Source organism: Sinohyriopsis cumingii, chromosome 8 (genome assembly GCF_028554795.1).
Source record: "Sinohyriopsis cumingii isolate HCF-2022 chromosome 8, ASM2855479v2, whole genome shotgun sequence".
Classification (NCBI taxonomy): Eukaryota; Metazoa; Mollusca; class Bivalvia; order Unionida; family Unionidae; genus Sinohyriopsis; species Sinohyriopsis cumingii.
The window spans coordinates 76176263-76200257 of NC_142968.1; the positions used below are offsets into that span (position 1 = coordinate 76176263).

The 23995-nt window shown below is 42.2% G+C and overlaps 1 protein-coding gene across 4 annotated transcripts in view; it reads left to right on the top strand.

The window, feature by feature from the left end:
- The first annotated feature begins 18240 nt into the window (after positions 1-18240).
- LOC149793896 (uncharacterized) overlaps positions 18241-23995 on the top strand; it is a 47212-nt gene continuing 41457 nt past the window's right edge. For 2 of the 4 annotated variants that reach the window (XR_016422889.1, XR_016422888.1), the window contains exon 1: positions 18241-18854. The gene's annotated coding sequence lies outside the window, so the exon portion shown is untranslated. Of the gene's footprint in view, positions 18855-22834; positions 23056-23995 lie in introns of all 4 variants that reach the window. The other 2 variants (XM_089967841.1, XM_089967840.1) reach the window with 2 other exon arrangements.

Below are 23995 nucleotides of genomic sequence, written 5' to 3' on the forward strand. Positions count from 1 at the left end.
AGGAGGCATCACTTTAGATCACATCGAGAAAAACGAAGGCAGGCGATCGTTTGCCAAAGTGATGTTAAATTGCTTGTAGGGCAAAATGGCACAACGACCGTGTTTACCCAAGACGGAATATTTGACAGAACCTTCCCGCTACTTCCAGATGATTCACGACAAAACCAAATTCATCAAACACGTGGACGTCGTTCGCGAAAAGTTGATCTTAGTGAATTACGAAGAAGATCTGGACTTTGTACAAGACGACCCTTTTGGAAATGTCATCATTGCGGCTTACATGACAGCTCATGCTCGCTTAAAATTGTACGAAGCTTTAGAACTGTTAGGGGAATGCGTCCTGTACTTTGACACGGACAGTTGCATTTACATCGATCACCCGAGTCAACAGCACCCTGACATCGAAGGAGACCGTTTAGAAGCCTGGACAGACGAGCATCCCGACGACAAGATTTTAAGTTTCGTCAGTGGCGGTCCAAAAAATTACGGCTATGAATACCGGGACAAACAAGGAGAAGTGCACACGACGTGTAAAGTGAAAGGATTGACTCTGAATTATCGTACCAGTCGAGTGGTGAACTTTGGGGTATTGAAAGAAGCCTTGCAGTGTAGAGAAGATGAACACTTTAAAGTGATCACCTATCAACCGAACAAGATTGTACGTTTACCCACTCACCACATCGTCAGTCGACCCTTGGAAAAAGTCTATCAAATCGTGTACCAGAAGCGAGTGCGACTTCCCAATCATTTTACCTTGCCGTATGGACATGTCGGTATAAAACATTGGCTGTAAGAGGATAGCCACCAGAAGGATGACTTCACCACAGCAAGAATCCAGTGAGAACTCCAAGTTCAAACCCTACCATTTTCCGGTCTTAATACCTGACTATTGTGATTGTGCCCGTCGATTGGACACGTTTCAAGCATGGCCTACGGATAGGGAAGGATTACCTTCTTCGCATGTTTTAGCTAGAACAAGATTTGTCTACTTGGGACCTAAGTCTGGATTGGGATACGAAGTACAGTGTTTCGCTTGCGGACTGAAGTTACTAATGGATCTATGTATCTATAAAGATTCAGCTATTCTGGAACATACTCGATGGTCTCCGCACTGCCCTTACCTTTCTATGGCCTTTTCATCCATGACATTACGGTACAATGATGACGGCACCTTAGAGACGGTACCTTCCAAAACAAGACATAAAAAAGGAACGATGTACAAGTTTGAGACAGCATTGCGACTAGTATAAAAAAGGGCTATGGTCAAGATCGATAGTTCATTGTGACTACCAAGACCAAGCGAACAAGATGAATACAGAGAAACACAAAACAAGTTCAGACAGGCACAATTCAAGTTTGGGGGCTCTGAAGTGGAATGCAATAGTGAACCTTGCGATGATAACGATGCTGCACGTTGTGACCTTAGCGATGCCGTAAAGCATCATGGGAACTTTGTTCTCACTATCCCTATCATGGAAAGTGATGCTGTGCATATCAAACCTGGGGGATGCGAAAGCGATGCCGCTCGTCCTCTTGGATACTTTACTAGGTTTCGTTTTAAAGGTGAATGTCCACCTTCACGTCTAACTCCCTACGGATGTCATCCAGCCCTGAGCAAACTCCTGTCCATGTCACCCTACCCTCATCGAAACGAACCTGTGAAAGACGAATATTCGTTCCCTGTACGTTTGTCGGAATACTGCGACTTTGAAAATCGTCTTCAATCGTTCAAAGGAAAATGGCCTAAGTATCTGGGAGGACCGACCCCCGAAGAATTAGCCAGAGCCGGATTTTTCTACTTGGGCGAAGGGGATAAAGTCAAGTGCTTCAGTTGCGGTGTGTCACTTCACCACTGGGAACCGCAAGATTCGGCCTACGTAGAGCATGCTCGATGGTCACCGAATTGTCATTACTTACCCTTAATGGGACCGAGACATTGAAGTAACTTACCATGTCGTTGACGAAGAAGAAACCAGATTGGCTAGGAATCAAATGTTGGACATCACCGAGACCAGTATTTAAACTTCATTTCAAAAACGATATTGAATCATTACCTAAAGAACTGCAAGAGAAGATTTACAAGGAAGTTTGGCAGGGGTTTGCCAGAGTGAAATCTCAATGGGTGACAGTAGAACCTTTGTGCCGAGAAATTCACAACAGGAAAGTGAAAAAAATCAACCAGTGTGTTAGATTTCTCTGGGTCAAGTGTGCATTCGTCCTATTATATTACTCTAGACCGTTTACATCAAAAGAGTTCAGTGACATTCTTGGACGTTACCCTGAATGGCAGTGGTCAGAAATTATTCACTATGTGGATTACTTTTGCTGTAGGAGAAGATTGTGAATTGTACGGACTGACCTATTCATGGATACTTTACAAGAGAACATTCGTGCTTTGCCTGTGGAGTTGAGAGAACGCATTTACCGAGAGCTGGTCAAAATACAAGTCAAACGTAAAGAACAGCTGCATCCGTTACGTCACCAGATCTGTAACCACTGGTACCTGAATGGTATAAGAGGACTGATTCGTCAGAAATTGTTTCAGTGGTCAGACCTTGTTCAACACTTTCAGTTAGTGAATGAACTAAATGTTCGTAATTTTGGTTACTTCGAGATTCACCTAGAGCAACGTATTGAGGAAGACGAGTTAAAGGATTACCAACATATTTTACGTGGAATCTGCTTAGCGGAAGACGAAACATCTAGACAAACTCTGAAGTTTAGGTTACAGTTAGGAGCACTTAGATTCCCTGCTGGAGAACAAAGATGTCTAGTTAGAAAGTACCTTTATTGCTTCCGAAACAAAGAGACTATAAAATCAGGAATCCATGCCACGGCTTATGTCACAAGTGATTGAACAGATTCCGTGGAAGGAACTCAATGACCATATTCAAACCGTGGATCATTACCATCAATTATTACAAGAACTGTATCCATTCAATTTGGGACGACGCATAGTGTGTGTCTTAGTGGCTTGTTTTCTGGGATTTCGTTTACCAGCCGATTATTTGTGGGCTCTTTACGATCAGTACTTACCACCCCAATGGCCTTAAATGGTCACGAAAGACTCCTTTTGCTTAAAGCCTTGCGTTTTCATCTGGATACTTCTCGACCTCAACAGCAAAAAAAGATTCGTCAACTTTTAGCTACCGAAGAGGTGTATGACGATGTGTGTGTAGCTTGTGACTTACACCCCCACTGGACAGATGTTCGTGACTGGAAAAAGGGGGGTCTTGAGGCTTGGACCCAAGAAGTAGCCCAGTATGCACAAGAGTTGTTCAAGGAAAAAAGTTACTTTTCAGCCTGTGTTAGTGACAGTGCCAGAAGAGCCCGTCACCGAGAACAACCACTGGTTTCAGGACAGGACTGTCAAGGATGTTCCTGAAAGGTCATTCCGGGAGGACACTTGTGTGACAATACCTCATGTAGAGACTGTAAGAAGATTACACACTGTCCCTAGGACATCTTGGTTACCCAAAACATGTTGTACAGAGACTTGTTTATATTCCACTTTGATTGTTTTGATGTGTTTTTTATTCCTGTACATAACTATTAGGCTTTTATGTATTTTTGTCTTTCGTGTTGTTCATATTTGAAACATTCAATAAACGTGTCCTGAAAAAAGTATATAAACTCTTGTCTTGTCTGTTTTCGTGTCACAAGTGACATTCCTAACACTATGGCTACCTCTGCTGTCTCTGCTCCCTCTTCCTTCACTGTCAAAGTCATCGACGAACACTTAGATCGTGCCAGTTGGGAGGCTTTGTATCTTCGCCATCCCTTTAATATGCTCATTGCTGGACCTAGCGGTTCAGGCAAAACCGAATTCGTCAAACGTTTGATCGAACATAAACATCATATGATCGATCATCCACCTCAAGGCATCGTGTGGTGTCACAAAGAGTGGCAATCGGCGTACAGCCTCTTGCGAGACATTCAAGGCGATTCCATCGTGTTTGTGGAAGGCATTCCCAAAGAAGACGACGGCATCATCTCTGACTCCCGTCCAACCCATTTGGTCATTTTCGACGACATGTTAGGAGAAGACGAAGAAGAAATTAAACTGTGGTTCACGCGCAAAGGACATCATCGTAATGCCAGTGTCGTTTACATCACTCAAAATTTGTTTCAACAAAGTAAAGCCCATCACACCATCAGTCTCAATGCACATTACGTGGTCTTGTTTAAAAGCCCTCGAGATAAATCGCAAGTGCAAGTCTTAGCCAAACAGTTAGGAACGCCTTGGCTGACTCAGGCGTACGACGATGCCACTCAAACGCCACACGCCTATTTACTCGTCGATTTGAAACCTACGACCCCCGATGATTTGCGATTTCGTACCCACTTGTTTCACCACTGGTGCCAAGACGGAGGGTCTGTCCTGTACACGTCTCCGTCCTCGACTTAACTTCACTCCACAAAAAAATCTATAAAAACCTCAGACACTTTTCGTCTGTCTCACACACAGTTTGAACATGACGTCCCTTCAGTCGCATCTTCCCGTCAAATTAATTCGTGCCTTGTATGGCATCAGTCGAGAAAAAAATCCACAAATACGGGCTCGTGTCTTAGAAGCTAGTCTCAAAGAAGTCTTACGATGGTTCACGGTGACAGCACGTCAATTACTACAAGGGATCATTCAGATTCCTCATCAAACCAAACGCTTTTTTGATCGAAACAAAGTCGCTTTGACCCAACTGGCCGATCCTCGCATCGACACTCAAACCAAAAAACAAATCATTTTGAAACCTGGAGGGAGCGGTACTCTAGGAGGGGTCATCATTCGCTCTCTCTTAATCCTAATGCCCCCAAAGTTCTCCCCAAGAAAAAAGTCAAACGAAGCTCCAAGAAGAAGAAAAAGACCAGGTCCCCAAGGAGACCTGTGTCTCCAAAAACTTCTCCAGTGGCGGGACCCTCCTCTTACCAGTCACCACCCCGGGAAAAAAAAGAAGCCCCCAGAAAAAGAAACAGAGAAAAAGTCCCCAGAAAAAGAAAAGTCCACAGAAGAAAACTAGTCGTACGAGAGGCACTTCGGCCAGGACGCAACCTTACACTCGCAAACCACGACTAGCAACGGCATTAACCGCGTCTCCGGTAGCCTCAGGTTGATTCACTTCTACGTTGATGTCACCAAGAACTGAAGAGTACTTGGAGACGTTGATCACACCAAGAACATCTCCGTTGATAACCCCAAGAACTTTCCCAGTGGCAGATCCCTCCAATTTAGCGGCAGTGGCCGCTGCCCACAAAGTACCTGCTCCCAAAATCAAAGTCCAAGAAAGATCGGGTATGTTACAAAGTTTACTGGATTTGTCCAAGCAAGAACTGGCTCGATTTAGTCCGTTGCGTACCCTTGCACGACGTGTCATGCCTGTCCTGAAGTTGACACGACGTAAAGACAATCAGTGGCGACGCGTTTCAGTATAAAAAGGTGTGTGTGTGACCAAGTCGGGGTATCAGTGTGTTTTGGTGCTCCTGAAGACTCAAAGATGTCACCCTCCAGAAAACATCCCTCTTCTAAAACCCAAGGAAAGAAAAGGAAAGGACTGCCACCAAGCTTAGTCAAACATGGGGACATGTTATCTGTCCTGTCCAAAGCTTCTCCACCCCTACGAAAAAAACTCATTCAATCAGCCTCCAAAGAGGTCATCGATACCGTGTGCGAATGTTGTTTGAACGTCTTGAAAGGTACGATCCTTTTGTCCAAACACCAGAAACAATGCTTAGGCAAACATCGTCACGTTCTTCGCCAAATGGTTCAAAAGAAAATTCCCATTCGTCAAAAGAAGAAGATGTTGGTCCAACGTGGAGGAATTTTACCCCTCTTGCTAGGCCCATTGCTGAAAGGAGTCTTGGGAACCATGTTGGGAGGACTGGTGGGAGCAAGATAAAAAGGCCCTCTGAAGTCCCAAGATCTCAGAATCGACCCCTGACATCCCATGGAAGGACGAAAACTAGCTTTAGTGCCTTACAAACGATGGATGGAATACCATCGTTGGCAAGAACAACGCACCCCGCATTTACCTCTCAATCCCCATTTGAGCGAAATGTCCCAGTTACAACACGAATTGCAGTCCTTGATGGATCGCCAAGATTTGTCCGAAACAGAAAAATCGCAAAAGTACGGTCAACTCTTGCAACGACTGCAACTCTTTCACCAGAAAGCCTCAGACGAAACAGTTCTTCCCACTCTGAAAGATTTTAAGACCTTGATGAAAAGTCCAGCACCATCACCAGTAACACTACCAGTGACCAAGACAGAAAAAGGAGAAGAAGAAGAAGGGTTTCAAACTCCTCCAGAAAAAGTACGCAAGTTAACAACACCACCTATCTCCAGAATTCAATGGATTAAAAAGATGATGACCACTCCTTGTTCATCACAAGAGAAAAAGAAAGTGAAGACAGAAGTGAAGACAGAAGTGAAACAAGAACCGATATCCCCTGTTCAGACATCCTCCTCTGCGACACGTATTGCCGGTCGCACACGCAAAGCATTACAATCCAAGAAAGTACCCCAAGAGAAAAAGAGTAGCATCTTCCAAGAGTGGGTGCCTTATTAACATACAAACACACAAAAAAAATGGAAAAAGTGTTAGCCAGCATTTACTACGATCCCTCGCATCCTGCAGGTTACGCAGGAGTTCAAAAATTATATCGTGTTGCCAAAACGCGACTGAAAAGTCTCCGTTTACCTCAAGTGCAACGATGGTTACAAGAACAAGCTACTTACACTTTACACAAACCCATTCGACGAAAGTTTTCCAGAAGTCGCACCCGAGTGGAAGGCATCGATCATCAATGGCAAGCCAATTTAGCCGATGTCTCTCATTTGGCCAGCTACAATCGCGGCTTCAAATATTTGTTTTGTGTCATCGACGTCTTTTCCAAATTTGCCTGGGTCGTGCCCTTGACTTCCAAATCGAGCAGTGAGTTAGTGCGAGCCCTGCAACGAGTGTTGAAACAAAGCGGTCGTCACCCTCTTCGATGGCAAACGGACAAAGGCACCGAATTTCTGAACCAAGCTTTCCAAAAAGAATTAAAGAAACGTGACATTCATTTTTTTACCACCGAGAATCCTGAAACCAAAGCCAGCATCGTGGAACGTTTTCAACGCACTTTGAAAGAACGCATGTGGAAATATTTTACGCATCACCATACTCTGAAGTGCATCGACATCTTACCGCACCTGGTGCAAGCGTACAACCAATCTTACCATCGAAGCATCGGACGTGCCTCGCAAGAAGTGACTCCCGAGAACGAAGTGTTGGTGTTTGAGCGCCTGTTTGTTACGTCCCGGACGAGGGCTGTCCCCAAGAAAAGTGGAGTGTTGACCGTAGGAGATTGGGTACGCATTGGCAAAACCAAACGCACTTCCGACAAAGGTTACTTACCTAACTGGACGACCGAATTGTTTCGTGTCACTGGACGAGTGCATGGCCGTCATCCTGCCGTCTATAAATTGGAAGACATGAAAGGAGAAGTGCTCAAAGGAACGTTTTACTTACCCGAGTTACAACGTGTCACCAAAAAAGAAGACGACGTGTACGACATCGAAAGCATTCTCGAACGCAGAACCCGTAAAGTGGGTAAACGACGTGTCAAAGAAGTCAAAGTACGTTGGAAAGGATATCCACCCAGTTTTGATTCTTGGATCGACGCTTCGCAAGTCATCGACTATAAAAAGAAGTGACCATCATGCCCTTTCACACAGACGCAGCTACGCCGACCACTCCTTCACCTAGTTCTTCTCTGCAAGATTTACGAAAACAACCTTTGTGGGTGTGGTGTGGAGAACGTGTGCCTAAAACGCAAATCGTCTTTTTCTGCCAAATCTTCGTGGTGTATTGTGTCATCGGGGCAGCCATCGCCAATTTAAGTTTGCAACAAGGAGACAAACAATTGTGGACCATTTTATTGAGCAGCTGCATCGGTTACTTGCTTCCCAATCCCTCCCTGAAATTCTCTTTCAACGGGAACAACGGGAACCTTGTGTCCAGTGCCAGTGTCAGTCACCACTCCAATAACAACAACAACAACCCTATTTTGAGCGGAGACACGCCTCTGACGTCCAGTAACCCCTCGGACAGCCACAGAACTCAGGAATTATGAGTCACCAAAACCAATTTTACTTAACCTTACCCAATGACAGTTCCATGGAGGTGTTTCCCAAGAACACGCTGTGCTGTTACACGGCCAAATTACCTCAAACCATCCCATTAGATCACGAAGCCCATTGGGAAGTGGCTTTAGTAGAAATCATTCACCCGACCCAAGTCCTCAATGTCCTTCCCAATCAAAATTCTTTTGATGTGGAAGTTTATGACGAGCAAATGCAACAGTACTTGGATACCCATGGCAAATATAACATCAAAACCCCTGGCACACAAAATCAAAAGTACACTACCCATCACTTGTTCGTTCCCCCAGGCTATTATTTTAGTGGTCAACATTTGGTGAGGACCATAGCCTCCAGGTTTAATGTCGTGTTTCTGAAAGCTTTGGAAAGTGTCCAAAAACGTGTCACCATGGAATACCACAAAGCAGCTCGTCGCTTCTTGATGAAATTTGACGGGAATAAAATCATGTCCATTTTATTTTGTCCTGAATTGTTTTACATGTTGGGCGGAGACATGGACATGAGAATGGTCATGCTCAAGAAAAACGAATTACCAATCATTTACGACGACGAGGCTTTTAGCAAGTTATTTCGTACCCCGGTAGAACTGAACCAAGGACTGAATTTGATGTTTGTGTACTCCGATGTGGTGGAGTACAACGTGGTGGGACACATCTCTGTGCCGTTACTGCGTGTCATTCCGTTCAAAGTGGATTCTGCCTCGGTCACTGACGAGGAAGGTGGAAACACTTACCACGTTCACCGCGAATTTGTACATCTTCACTATTTGCCTGTCAGCAAGTCGTATTTAGACACGGTGAATATTACTATAAAAGGAGATCTGGGACAAAATATTCCATTCACCAAAGGAAAAGTCACGGTGAAACTCCATTTTCGAAAACGGTTCTCTCACGACTCGTAAGTCATGTATCCAGTGTACCGAGGGGTTGCTCGACAGCGAGGACACGGTTTAGGAGATATGTTAAAATCGGCCTTTCGTTCGGTGGCCCCGGTGTTGAAACCGATGGTGACACGCGGATTGCACGCCTTGAAAGATGCAGCACTGACACAAGGCAAAGAATTTCTCCAAAATGTCATCATCGACAAACAAAATCCTAAAGAAGCCTTCATGACGGCAGGCAAAAATGTCTTCCTGCAAACGGGCAAAGACATTTTGGGCCGACGAGAAACACCTATAAATGCCCTGCACGCTACCGAGTCAGGCATTCAGCAAGGACAAGGCAGAAAGAGACGACGAAGAAAACACCCTTTCACCAGACTTCACACGTCTAAAGCTAGAAAGGCAAAGAAAAGAAGAACCGTCCGAGACTTAAACGTTTTCGAGTATTGAGACACAGAGAAAAATGATGCACCTAGAGTCTTGCGCTTTTTCCAAGTCGGAACTGGATCTGTTTGCCATGCCCCCCACCATGATGACCATGCAAGAATCCCAAGTGGGTGGAATTTCACCCCGTCTCCTCTTTGACGGATTCCACTCCCATCGAGTTTGAAATCAAAGGTCAGCCCGAAGATTACATCGATCTGAATAGCAGTTACCTGTATTTGAAAGTCAAAGTGATCAAAACGGACAACACCAATCCAGGAGGCGATGCTAGAGTAGCTCCTGTCAACAATTTCATGCATTCCTTGTTCAGCGAAGTGGACTTGTACTTGAATAACAAACTGGTCAGCAGCAGCATGGATACTTACCCGTATCGTGCATACCTGGAAAATCTCTTGACGTACGGAAAAGAAGCCAAGAATACTCATCTGGATGCTTGCGTGGTATGGAAACCTGACACGGCAGGTGTAGCCACGTTTAGCGACACAGTCCTGACACAAGATGACAATCTTCGCAATGTGGGGTTTAACGACCGTCGTAAGAAAATTCTGCAAGGGCGAAGTTTAGAACTGATGGATCGTTTGCATTTGGACATGTGGTTACAAGAAAAGTATTTGCTGAACGGGGTGGATATCCGTCTGAGACTGAATCGTAGCAGTGCCGCTTTCCATTTGATGGCCCATGCCAATTAATACAAAACTATCATTCAAGAAGCCCGACTTTACGTGCGTCGTGTGGAAGTGTTACCTAAAGTGGGAAACGACGTCAGTCAGACGTTGAGCAGAACGACCGCCAGGTATCCGATACGACGCGTAGAAGTGAAAACGTTCACCATTCCCGCTGGACAGCGATCTATGATCGAAGATCATCTGTTCCAAGGACAGTTACCCAAGCGTTTGATTGTTGGTATCGTCAGGAATTCAGCCTTCAACGGAACCCACGTTCAAAATCCTTTTGAGTTTCAACCTTACAATGTGTCCAAGATCGAAGTTAGTCGTTACGGCAAGACCTTGTGTACCCGACCCTTTAAGCCCAACTTTGGTGTCGCGAAGAATTATTTGAGATCGTACTTGTCCCTGTACGAAGCCACGGGACAGTTAGGAACCAACACCAGTCACGGTATTTCGTACGACGATTATGCAGGAGGCTATGCTTTGTGGGGTTTTGATTTCACTCCAGACCAAGTCAGCGACGAGGGACATTTCCACCCTATAAAATCGGGTCAGATTCGTGTGGAACTTCAGTTTGCAAATCCACCTCCAGATCACACAGTGATCGTCCTCCTGTATGCAGAATTTGACAATACCATAGAAATCAACAGTTTGAGAGACGTCATTCTAGACTATTAGAAGCCATGGAAGACTGTTATCCTTCTTTATCTAGTGGAGAAACTTTGGAGATGGAATGTGAGGAGACCGGAGAAGAGAAGAAAAATCCCAAGACGAAGAACTTATCATGATGAAGTCAAGATGGCCAGAACAAGAAGCCCATTTAGTTTCCTGTTTTGCTACATTCCTGGCAGATATAATGAAAGAATTGATCAAGGAAGAGTGCTATGGATGTCACAACGATCATCCCAGTCAAATTCAACACGACAAAATGTCTGATGTTGAGTCAAGAAGAAAAATTGGACGAATATCTGGACAAAGCTTGGGATCACATCGAGATAGAATTCGTGTTGAACGAGTGGTATAAAGGCTTGGATAAACATTCTTCTCCTCCATTAACGTCTCTGGAGTGCCGTCGCATCGAATCTCTCTTGGACCAGAGTAAGAAGTCGGAGCTAAATGCCTTTTACTTGTCAGACATTTTCAAGCAAAAGGTCAGGATCGAATTGATCACTTATCATTACCTGTGAAGAAAAAACCCCACACAAAACATGGATACCTGGGAACTTTATTACCTTTTGAACCACATTTCGTACACGGCTTCTTGGAATCCTGTCGTCTGTGCTAAAGATGAACTCCCTCATCGCAAACCTCAAGACCATCAAGCTTATGTGATCAACACGGACGACAGTCATCTCCCAGGAACCCACTGGGTAGCTGTCTACTTTCCTCAAGAAGGATGTGTGGAATATTTCGATTCGTATGGATTGCCTCCTTTGGAAGACGATATCATAGACTTTATGAGAAGAAATGCTCAGACCACCTGATTCAATAATGTGAAATTACAAGGCACAGATTCCTTGGTGTGTGGACAATATTGTGTGTATTTTCTGCATCATCGCAGCCTGGGTTATTCCTTAGAACATTTAGTGACTCATTTTGATCCTCGTTCTTTCTTCTAGAAACGATGTGAAAGTAGATCGATGGTTTTGTGACCATTATGCTTATCTTTTGTCTCAAGCTAGGAAACGTAGTGTCCATCAATGGCCTAATGACTTCCAACAGTGGAAATCACAATTTCATTCACAACGTTATCACCCCTGTCCAAAATAATGTGTGAGTTGCAAAAAAAAAATGTTTGTCATTTGAAAGAAAATGTTTGATGTTATATTGTTAAATTATTATTAAAAATGTTATAGTTGTTTGTTAGTGTTAAGTGATTTTAAATACAAAATGTTGTGTTTCGAAAAAAAAATACCTTTGTCTTTTGTTTGGCTATATGAATTTTGATTCATGCTCTTTGACTTCTTACTATCCCTCTCATGACACTCATTGAACGTTGCGGCTCGAAAACCGTGTAGGGATGTTTTCCTTCACGTCCGCGCTTTGACTTTAAAGCCGGGAGTAGCCTTCAGTCTAACCATCCATTGTCGACTCATCCTCCTACGAAGATGTGCTCCAAACTAGCTAAGCTAAACGAAGCCTACGTGAATTTGCATAGGGTCAGACACAGTCTGATACCGAAGCCAGAAGAGATAGAGAATGTGAGAATCTTAAAAGTCACTGAAGACCTGATAGAAGAGCTCTTCAGAGAAGAAGTGAACAGGGAGAAAGAAGAATGGACAGAGAAGTACAGACTTCAGAAACAGCAGAGAGCAGCAACAGCAACAACAGCAGCAACCTGAACCTGACAGAGGCTTTGTCGATTGTCGTATCGACACCAAAGAGTTCTTCTTCTCTTTCCGAAGAAGCAGACCTATCGTCAGAAAGTCTATCGTCAGAGGACATCGCATTCTTAGAAACTAAACGATCGCCCTAGCTTCAACTTCGCACACAAAAAAAAAACAGCCCTTTTCAGGGCTACCCCAATCTCTAGAAAATAAATAACAATCAATTTGCCAATGTATGTATGTAGAGTAGTGTGAATATAAACACTGACTCTTTTGTGGTGTGAGTGTATGTGTTGGTGTGGATAGTAGATAATGATCGTGTTTTTTTGCTGTTTGAGGTGCGTGGAGAGTAGATTTAGGGTTTGATTGGATTTCTTTGCGTATGTGGATAGTATATTGAAGTGATTAATGAAAATTTTTAAATTAGTAATGGATAGTAAAAAAGTGAGTGAGTGTTTCTTTTAGGTCCGCGCGTTGTTTGGTCATGATCTAGGTAATATAACTTTTGTTTTAGGGGATGTTTTCCTTCACGTCCGCGCATTCACTATAAATTGAAAATCGCTAGGCAGTCTAGCTACCCTTGTTGATTGATCAACACCAGAATGAACACCAGACTAGCTAAACTTCTAGAACTCCAGATGCACCTGGAATATGCCAGGCGCATACTAAATGAACTGGCCGCGGAGGCCATCGTCGAAGAGGGAAGGATGAAAGAGGAGGAAAGAAGAAAAAAAGAAGAGGAGGAAAGGGAGAGAGGAAATTTCAGAATCCCGGAGACAGAAGATTGGGATTCTGAAGCCACTTATCCTGCCTCTGCACTCCCAACAAAAAAAGTAATAGGAGACTGGGGAAGAAGATGTGTGTGTGGTGCCAGGCCTGGAAGGTGCCATCATTAACCAGGTGTGACTGGAGTTACAAACAAACAGCCCTTTTCAGGGCTACCCAAACCTTTAGAAAAGAAATAGTAATCAATTTGCCAATGTGTGTATGTAGAGTAGTGTGAATATAAACACTGACTCTTTCTTTCCTTGTGTGTGTGTGTGTGTGTGTGTGTGTGTGTGTGTGTGTGTTTGTAAGCGCTCACGTACGTTTGTGTGGATAGTAGATTATTGGGTTTCATTATAATGCTTTGCGTGTGTGGATAGTAGATTTGGGGTTTGTTAATTGCTGCTTCACTTATGTGGATAGTAGATAATATGAAATGAGAAAAGTAGGGGATGTTTTCCATCACGTCCGCACGTTTTAAGTGATGATCTAGGTAATATAACTTTTGGTCCTAACCGTCTTCTTGTCTCTAAAACAACATCTGGCTGAACTTTTAAATCAAGCTTCCACAGCTATTTCTACTAACATACTCAGCCAAATCCAGGCAATGTTGGCAGACGACCCTGAAGAATTTGAAACTTCCACGCTGGCAGCGGCCCTGTAAGTATCATCATCCAGCGGCGATGAAGCTGATGAACCTGCACCACCTAAACAGAGTGGAAAAAAGGAAGGCTCTGTCTACCGGAATATGGGACTGGGAAAGGCAATTGATGATATCAAAAAAGCGGGCCACTTCGTCAATGCCACAAGACCAGGTGTCCTAATGTGACGTCATCGCTGCCGACCAATCGTAGCGGGAGTCACATACTGCTTGGTTTGACACCTGGGGCATTTCAATCCAACTAACAAACACGAGTGTGTGGTGTGACTATTCCCACTCATGTTTATTAGCCTTTCAGTCAGGTTGTTAAGGACTAGTTAGTCCTACACCTGAGTGGCTAAATTAAAAAGTACTCTTTGAGTACATAAAAGCCTGGGGGATGAGGCTCCTTTTCCTTCCCCCAGGAGTAATTAAAAATCACGTAGTGCGTGAATAAACAAGTGGCACATGTTCAAAAGAACGAAAACCACTATAATCCAACTAACTAACTAACTAACTTTTGGGCTTTAGGGGGATGTTTTCCATCACGTCCGCGCTCTTCGTATAAGAACCCACACTATTCGTCGTTCAAACCATTCTACAGAGAATAAAAAAGAAGATGGCTTCAAACCAACTTGACAAAATGAAAACATTGCAAGACGTCCTGGACAATTTGGGTATGATGGAGCAAATGTTAGTTAGGCTAAACGAGGATCATCTATTCTTATAGTCCCCATCGAGTGACGATGGAGATCAACAATTTAAGAAAAGTAAAGGACATGATCAGTGCTCTGATGAAAGAAATAAAGGAGGAGAAGGAGGATGAAGAGGAAAGGATAAGGATGAGAGAATGGAACGAAAAAATTGAAAAAGAAGAAGAAAATGAGAAGAGGAAGAAAGAAGAGGAGGAGAAGCAGAAAGAAGAGAAAAAGAAGAAAAAGGAGGAAGAAAAGAAGAGAAAAAGTGTAGGACAGAAAATAAGAAGCTGGTGGAGAAATAGAAGAAATTAGAAGAAGAAGAAAACCAAAGGCCCTTTTCAGGGCCACCCACATCTCTCGAAACGAGATAGACTTTCAATTGCCTAGCCCCATTTTTTTATTTTATATACGTGTGTGTGTGTGTGTGTGTGTGTGTGTGTTCTATCCCTCTCCCCTGTTCCATTTCCAAAGACCCATCAGGTCGGGACCATATTAAAATAGGGTCCCGACCCTGTTCCATTTTCCCTTGTCGCTCAACAGTCCCAAGATTTTTTTTTCCATGTTAAATTCCCCTTGAGGCTAGAGTGGCCCAAGACTTTTCCCCATGTTAAATTCCCCTTGAGGCTAGAGTGGCCCAAGACTTTTTCCCCATGTTAAATTCCCCTTGAGGCTAGAGTGGTCAAGGGGTTTCCGTAATGTTAAATTTCCCGTTGAGGCTAGAGTGGCCCCGTGGTGTTTTTAATGCTAATTTCCCTTGAGGCTAGGGTGGCCCACTTCACTACTTATGTTTTGTTTTCTACAGTACGACACGGGTCTGCTTAGTGAAATGGTAAACTTTTAAGCCAGGTGAGTGATGTCAGACTCACATGAGACTCTTGAATTAAACCGTGTTCTTTGTACAGTTCGCACATGACAGTAAACGGTAGGTACATTTTAGATTCGGACAGACTGACGACAAGAACTGTAGTGTGTTCAATGATAAGGTATCGGCATATAATTACATATTTCATGAGCTCAATCATAACGCTCAGCGTAATATAGAAACGGTTATAAAGCGTATATAATTTTTTTGTCTGCCGAGATGACCATTGCCATTACACAACATATATACATGCGTATGTACACTTATACATAAATACGTGCCCATTTATTTGCAAGTATATTGACTTCTACGGCGAGAGAGAGAGAGAGAGAGAGAGAGAGTTGTTGTTGTGGGGTGTAACGCCATTTTTCAGCACGATAGGCTATACATGGCGGCCAGTATTAATGGTGGAGGAAGAACCCGGAAAATCCCGGAAAGAACCACCGACCCACGAGAAGCTACTGGCAAGCTTTCTCACATGCCCACATTGGCTGAATCTTAGACTCGAACCGCCGCAGACAGAGGTGAGATGGCAGTGATCCGTAACGAAGAGCGCTTTAGACCACTCGGGGCCCAGAGAGAGAGAGAGAGAGAGAGAGAGAGAGAGAGAGAAGAGAGAGAGAGAGAGAGATTTTACTCGGTGAAAGAGTCTGATAATACTTATTGAGTCGCAGATTTGTATACGAAATATGTGGTCTGGTGAGAATATAGAGAATAATAAAAAAAATATCGATCATGATTAGTCGTCTTGGCATTTTCGAGTTACGATCTGAACACTCGCTAGCATATGGAAACAGATCACAATTAGTACTTCCAGTTCAAATGTAGTTCTAGTCTATTTTTAGAACACTTTCCTGTCTCATTTTGGTAGTGATATAAGAGTTATATTTATGCATTTTTGGTAGGGATTTAAAGGTAATTGTTTATCACTGAGAATATGAGCTCAGGGTGTGATTTTCCGTGTGTATTTCGGCTACAGTGAACAGTGAGTAATAAGGTCTTAGTGATGATCCGGAAGTGAAATTTGTGTTCTGTTTACATGCTGCTCTGTTGACAGTCCAGCCTCTCAAAAAAATGCAGGTCAACCTTTGACAAGAACTTCACAGTGAATTCATCTTTGAAAGTATTTTATATTAATATAAGATTTGCATTGATTGTCACATAGTGGAAAGGCCAGTATTGAGAAACAAATGTAGAGACAATATGGTAAAATTAATTGTGTTCTATGTCCATATGGTATGACGGTACCAACTGTTCAAGCCCATGTGGGCGGAGCTCAAGGTGTAGGAACATTGTATTCAGAAATAAACACTACATGTGATTGGTGCATCATGTACGAGTTGAACTTTCTGTAGACAAAAACAGTTCATCCTCTTGGTAACATGTGAGATTATGATAATTCATATCTAGATCATATTTTGTATTTTTTATGATTTTTTTTAAAGGTTGTACACATGGCTGAATATGTCTGTTGTGACTAGCTAACTCTTACCCTTGTCTAGTTACAGCAGAGTTATCTCTCTTAAATGCAATGGAGTACCTGGTTTTGTCCTTGTCAAATTGACAATCTAACATTGATCTCTATGACAGTGCATCACATGCATGCTGAGGTAGGACAGAAAGTATATTTATTTCATAAAACATTAGCTTTGAGGTCAATGGAAAAGACAATTGGTACCGTGATACATCGTAGCAAGCACTAATGTAAATCTGGTGTACACCCAGTCTTGTTTCCAGATTATAGGCACACGTGATGTATAGGTATTGACCAACAAGGCTTTCGTGTCATTCTGAACATTCATCTTCACAAGGCGAACAACAATGACCTGTCGATTTGACCTTTCATTAACATAGGTAATAGAGAACATTAACATAGGTAATAGAGAATGAACTACTGGAGAAAAAGGTGTTTAATGAAACATGACTGCTGAATATTAATGATATACTTATTTCAAATCATGCACTGCACTACAATGCGTACAGTTATAGCGGATTGCCCAGTTGAATGCACCACAGAGATAAATTGGTAAGGCCCTTCGTTCTTGTCGGCTGATACAAATGGCGAGGTCAAGGTCCTGGTAAATGAGTCAATTCTTTGTGTATCCAGGTGTGTAGTTTGGCGGTGTGATCAGAAAATCTTGTACCTTAAACTTGTTCCTGAGGTGTGTTAATTTATCTTTGTTATGATTAAATAAAACGGATATGTTGTGAACTTGGCGGAGCCAAGGGCGCTGAAAACTAGACTTTGAAAAGAATTAAATTTATCTGCATTTAGCCGATTGGCCATCGGCAAGGATATACATTTAGATTTGACACAACAGTTGATAGTGGTATAAACGTGAATCACTTCCCAAATATTATTTAGAAATACATACATACAATCATACATACATACATACATACAAACATACATACGAATGCACGCGCGCGCACACACACATACTCACACAAAAGAATATTGGGTGTGCATGGGCAGCCCCCCCACCCTTCCCTTCTTAATCCGGCCTGATCATAGGAACAATATAGATGAAATATGATAGGCTAGACATTCTTTCTGTTCACAATCACAGGGGCTTGTATTGTTGCTTACAATATACCTGTCATACATGTACTGTATAATATTACAGGTATTATTAAATAGTACACGACATTATGAAAGGTAAATTGTAAGCGGCAATTCAAATCCCTGTATTAGCAAGCGCCAAAACAAACACCTGCCGTGTATATGATTGTGTTGACGTGTAAAATGCTGTTTTTGTGGGTTTAACGTCATTTTTCAGCATAAGAGAGGCTGCTATACATGGCGGCTAGTATAATGAGTGGAGGAAGAACCCGGGAAAACCACAGGAAGAATCGCCGATCCGTGAAAAGCTACTGGCAAGCTTGCTCATATACCCACCTCAGCCGAGTCCGAGACTCGAACCCACGCAGACAGAGGTGAAATGGCAATGATCCAGAACGGTGAGCGCTTTAGGCCACTCGGAGTCCCACGTGTAACATGCATGGTCGCACTAATTTGTTGTCTTTTCACGACCAGTCAGATATGCATAAAACGTATAAAAAAACAAAATAAAAAAAATAAAAAAAAAATAAAACCACCTCTGACTCATACCTTGCCAGCAAGTAAAAGCCAAATATACCCATATATACAAAATAGAATTTTCAATGCGAGTGTGTGACCTAGAAATGAAATCGAGGTGCAATGACGTTGTAATATTCATGACAGTGACATTACGCCTGGCACTGATGCTCACTGAATCATGACAGAAGACATTTCTTTATGTCCTGCTTGATGGTATTTATACTGCTACAATTTTGACCCAGACGGCATAGCCGTAGACGGTTTCAGGTACGACGTGCTCTTAAGAAAAAACAAAATTCGGTGAATGACGTAGTTCTGAAGGGCTGAGAAGATTGCAATGGCTGTACAGAGGTAAGTTAGGATAATGGAGATAAGGTGCCAGAACACTTGATGGTTTAACGTGTACATCGAAAAGGAACGAATTTACCTATTTATTCGCATATTCACGAAGTTTAATTGCGAGCGATCATATGGCCCTATGTAATTAAGTCACAGGTGGGCAGGTTGAACGGGGAAGACCTGGAATCATAGACGTCCGCAATAATTTTTTTTTTTTTAAAGTAGCTTTTTACCAATGTTTTATAGTCATATCGCTACGATGTCTGCAGTGTGACATTTTAAAGTGATGCAAAGCACTGTGACATCATGCCGCAGACATAACATTTTTTTTTGGGGGGGGGGGTAACAAAACGTGATTCACGGGGGGCAAAACTTGACGGTCATGTTAATTTTCTTGTATAGGCTACATCAGTTTTACAGCACATGCAAATTCCGCAAAAGCCACCCCCACCCCCCGACGTTTCTGGTCCCATCCAGTGACATTATCCTGACACAAGGCCGACCAGGCCTAACACTAACCTCTTAATGTTGAGCGCCTAGCGAGGCAGTTGTTAGTGCCAATTTTAAGTCTTTGGTGCGACTCGACTGGAGTTCGAACCCGCGATCTCCTGCATCCGAGGCGGACGCTCCAACCATTAATTTGAAATCCGATAGGGCCTGTACATGGGATGGGAAAGTCACATATCTAGCTCTGCCCAATCCATTCCACCCCGCACAATCAGGCCTCGAACAGTTATTGCTCTGATGTGTCTAGCCTGCTAACTGATCAGTGGCTATCTTAATAGTGTCGTCAGAAATGTTTTCGATATTAAATGGGATGCCATTTTATGAAAGTGTTGTATTGCATAAGATTGCCTGATCTACAAGACTGTCAACATTAACATGATTATTATTATTATTATTATTAGTAGTAGTAGTAGGGAGCCATGTTTTCTATTCAGTTGCGTACTAACGGTGGTGGGGAGATGACCAGGTTTTACTAAAATTCTCAAATTTCTCCTCATATTGAGATGTTATATTATAAGCTTATTTCACTTTTGGACAAGGGGGCCCAGAGTGGTCTAAAGCGCTCTAGGTTACGGTTCGAGTCTCGGATTCAGCCAATGTGGGTATGTGAGAAAGCTTGCTAGTAGCTTCTTGTGAGTCGGTGGTTCTTTCCGGGGGGTTTCCCGGGTTCTTCCTCCACCATTAATACTGGCCGCCATGTATAGCCTATCGTATGCTGAAAAAATGGCCTTAACCTCCACAACAACAACAACAACACTTTGGACAATATCAGTATTATTGTCAGTGGAAGAGATCAATACATATGAGATGTTACCATTTTGGAGTGGCCCCGAGTGGTCTAAAGCGCTCACCGTTTCGGATCTCTGCCATCTAAGCTCTGTCTGCGTGGGTTCGAGTCCAAGGCTCGGCTAGCGTGGATACGTGGGAAAGCCTGCCAGTAGCTTCTCGTGGGTCGGTGGTTCTTCCCTGGGTTTTCCAGGGTTCTTCCTCCACCAGTTATACTGGCCGCCATGTATAGCCATCATGTGCTGAAAAATGGCGTTAAACCCTAGAACAACAACAACCACTTTGGATCCTATATTCATGAACCAATTTTAATCCAACATGGAACATAGGTTTAAATCATCAAGCTCTTATATGAGCTTAATGTCATAGGAGATCCAGGCATATTGATGAGCTTGATATCATATAAGATCCAGGCATATTAATGAGCTTGATATCATAGGAGATCCACGCATATCAGTGAGTTCGTTATCGTAGGATATCCGCGCATGACAATGATTTTGGATTTCATAGGATATTTACGCATATCAGTAAGGTGATCTTGCAGCTAATTAGCCGAGTTAATTACTACTCTGGAGGCCATATTTCTGATTAGATTTTGATTAAACTTGGAATGTAGGGCTGTATGATTAAGATCTCTGACAAGTTTTATAACGAGCGAGGTCTAACGCATATTAAGAACGTGATCTTGAATTTTATTGATACAATTTGCTACCATTCTAGAGACTACTTTTGATCCGATTTTGAGTAAAATTGGTAAATACAATGAAATGTAGTCATTCTCCCCAACTGAACTCTGACCCCCCCCCCCCCCCGACTCAAGGCCAAAGCCAACTTTGATCTTAAACATATCAAATTACAACAGTCTTATCAATTTTTACAGGTAGTTTTGTAAACATGTCAGCCATTGTAAACATTTCTTAATCGGACAGTTTAAATTGATGTCTTGGTGGACGTATTGGATTGTTTTATCGCTGCTCCTTCCGAATGGGTAGACGTATCGATTTTCACCAATACTTCTTACAATATCTAATTGGTCGAAATAAAAACTGCACTCCTCTGACATCTACTATTACCGCCGCCTTGAAATGTTACCATCGCTACTTCTCATGAGCATATTTTTTTTATACACGTACGATTTCCACCAAAGGTCTCCCTACGATGTCTAAAATGTATGAGGATTTTACATACGCTACATTTAACATCTTTACGTTCAATGTCTTATTTTTTAATACGATTGAGATGTTTTATACTCTTCAGTGTTTGTGCAATTTAGTTTTATATTTTTCTATCTTAACCTTTTGTTGGCAATTTATAGACACGTTTGTGCTGAGGTGCCGTAAAACTCTACATACAGACAAAAACTGCGAGTAGCTTCCCTTGGGTCAGTAGATTTTACATTTTTTTCCCCCTCCACCAGTTATATTGACAGCCGTGTTTAGGCCAATCATGTGCTAAACATTGGAATTAAACTCAAAATAACATAAATGCATACATGCATGTATGCATCCATCCATCCATATTGTAAGGATGCACATTTGTGAAGATCTACGAAGAGCACATTAACTTGGACCAGAGAACAATTATATTTATGGGAACAGGTGCTTGTTAAACCGCTATAATGCAGTGATTTCTAATGTCTGTATCGGGAGAGGAAGTGATCATAATTAAGCCTTCGTTTATTAGACGATTAGAAAAGGGAAGATTTACTTCGATTTTATATCGCAACTGTCAGAGCTGAGTTTTTACAAAATTAGTTGTTTGGAAATCTATAAGTCAAGCTGACCACAATTTTTGCGCCTGGTTATAAAAGGCGGTAGATATATTTAATCATGATTGGCTGTGCTAAATAAGGGGCTTGGTTCCCGCACGAAATTTGTTAGGTTGAAATTGCCATCATCCAAAAATCTAATCAGTCTGCATTTTTCCTGCAAGAGTGAAAATATAAGGTACTCCGAGATTGAATTTAGAAGAAATTCTCTCGTAAAAACATTTGTCAAAGGGACCGGATGTCTATAAAGTCAACGGACACAATTCTGTCGGTAGACGCGAACAAAACTTGAAAGCACAAGGTATTTGCGTAAGTCTCATTTAATTCGATACAAATGTAATGATTTGCTTGAATATATTTGCTTATATTTGCATGAATTTATTTGTTTAAATCCGTGGATCAAGTCTCTTGATACGAGTGTAACTGTGAGTTCATCTATCTGAATTCGTACAATGGTCTTCTTTATATAAGTCTGACGAATTGTTTGAATTTGTCGTCTTGATTGTTACAGAACTCTAAGAATTTCATGCATTACTTTAGTTGATATGAGTTACAAGAATCCGTGTTAATTCACCGATCTTAGATGATTTCATGTATGCTAAAGACTCGAATGTGTGTATTCGCTGAACATAATGTATTTAAGGCATGGAATGAATTTAATTCATTCATTTCTGTAATTGAGAAGAGAACGGAACTGTTATGCCTCGTGTGATGTTAATGCCAGTCAGTGATTAAATAGCTGTTAGGAAACATATTAATCTTATGAAACTAGGTTTGTTTATGGTCTGCCATGTTTAGCTTGACCAGATAAGCTTTGGTATCTGTTTGAATTTCGATAGAACGATATCTGACATAACGAGAGGAGAATAATGAGCTGTTCCCAGTAGGACAACTGACAGAAGATTTAGGTTATATCTGTTTATTTTGAAAGGGGAAATAGCTCAACCGACGTATCCAATGAAGTATCCATGGACGTATCCACGTACCTGCTGATCCAAGTATCAACGTATCTACGTACTTACGTATCCACCTGCCCATACAAAATTTGAGGACCGAAAAAAGGTGAGGCAGTAGGAGGTCAGAGAAGGAAAAAAAGAGAAAGGACAGAGGAGAATTGTCACAGTGAAGTTGGAGTGGACTGGAAATCAGCAGGTTATGAATTTGTACAAGGCAATGACTTCGATTGTTCACTCGATTCTATGATGAACCAATTCTATCATTTAAAACAGATCGGCTATTTATATAAATATATTTGTTTGAAATTCGGCGAAAGATTTATTCCAAAAAGAAGTGTATCTTCGTAATGTAGTGTATTATCACAGTTGTTTATGTAATTGATTAAATTGTTTTGTTTTTGTCCATGTACGGAGGCTCGTGTCATTCTGTTCTATACATCTATTCAGAACTCTTTTTATTCCATCTGTGTTTCACACTTTATATTAATATTTACTCGATCCGGGCAATAAATACCGAGGTAACGAGAACCGAATAAAGCGGATACCTTGTAAGAAGAATATGATGCGCCAATCAAAACCACCCACACACCGCTACACATATTTAGTTGGGCCTAAATGAAAACAATGCGTATCTGACATTCCATAGCCACAAGACCAGTCAGCTTTAAAGACTTGTTATCACTACTTCTCAAAGAGGTGGTCATATTGACAGTCGGGATTCTTCACTAAAAACATCGTATGATGTCTAGTTCGTCCTGGGCCCCTGGGTGGCCGAGTAGTTTACAGATCACTGACACATCTCACCAAGAGCAAGGTTTTTATTTAAGCAAGCTTGCCAGTAACTTCCCGCTGGTATGTGGTTCTTCCCAGGTTGTTCATTCATCCACTATTCTGGCCGCTATATATAACATGTCACGTGCTAAAATTCGTGCTTACCCCCCCCCCCCCCCCAACAACAAGTCGAGAAGGACCTAAATAAAATCAAGTTGCATCTGTTTCTCTTTTTATAAGACTGTTCATAGGGGCGCTTTCATTCACAACTTCGAATTAAATTATACGGATTATATCGCGAAAGTATAATAACTGCCATTCAGATTATATCGGCTTTATAGGAAACGAATACTGGCCGAGATTTT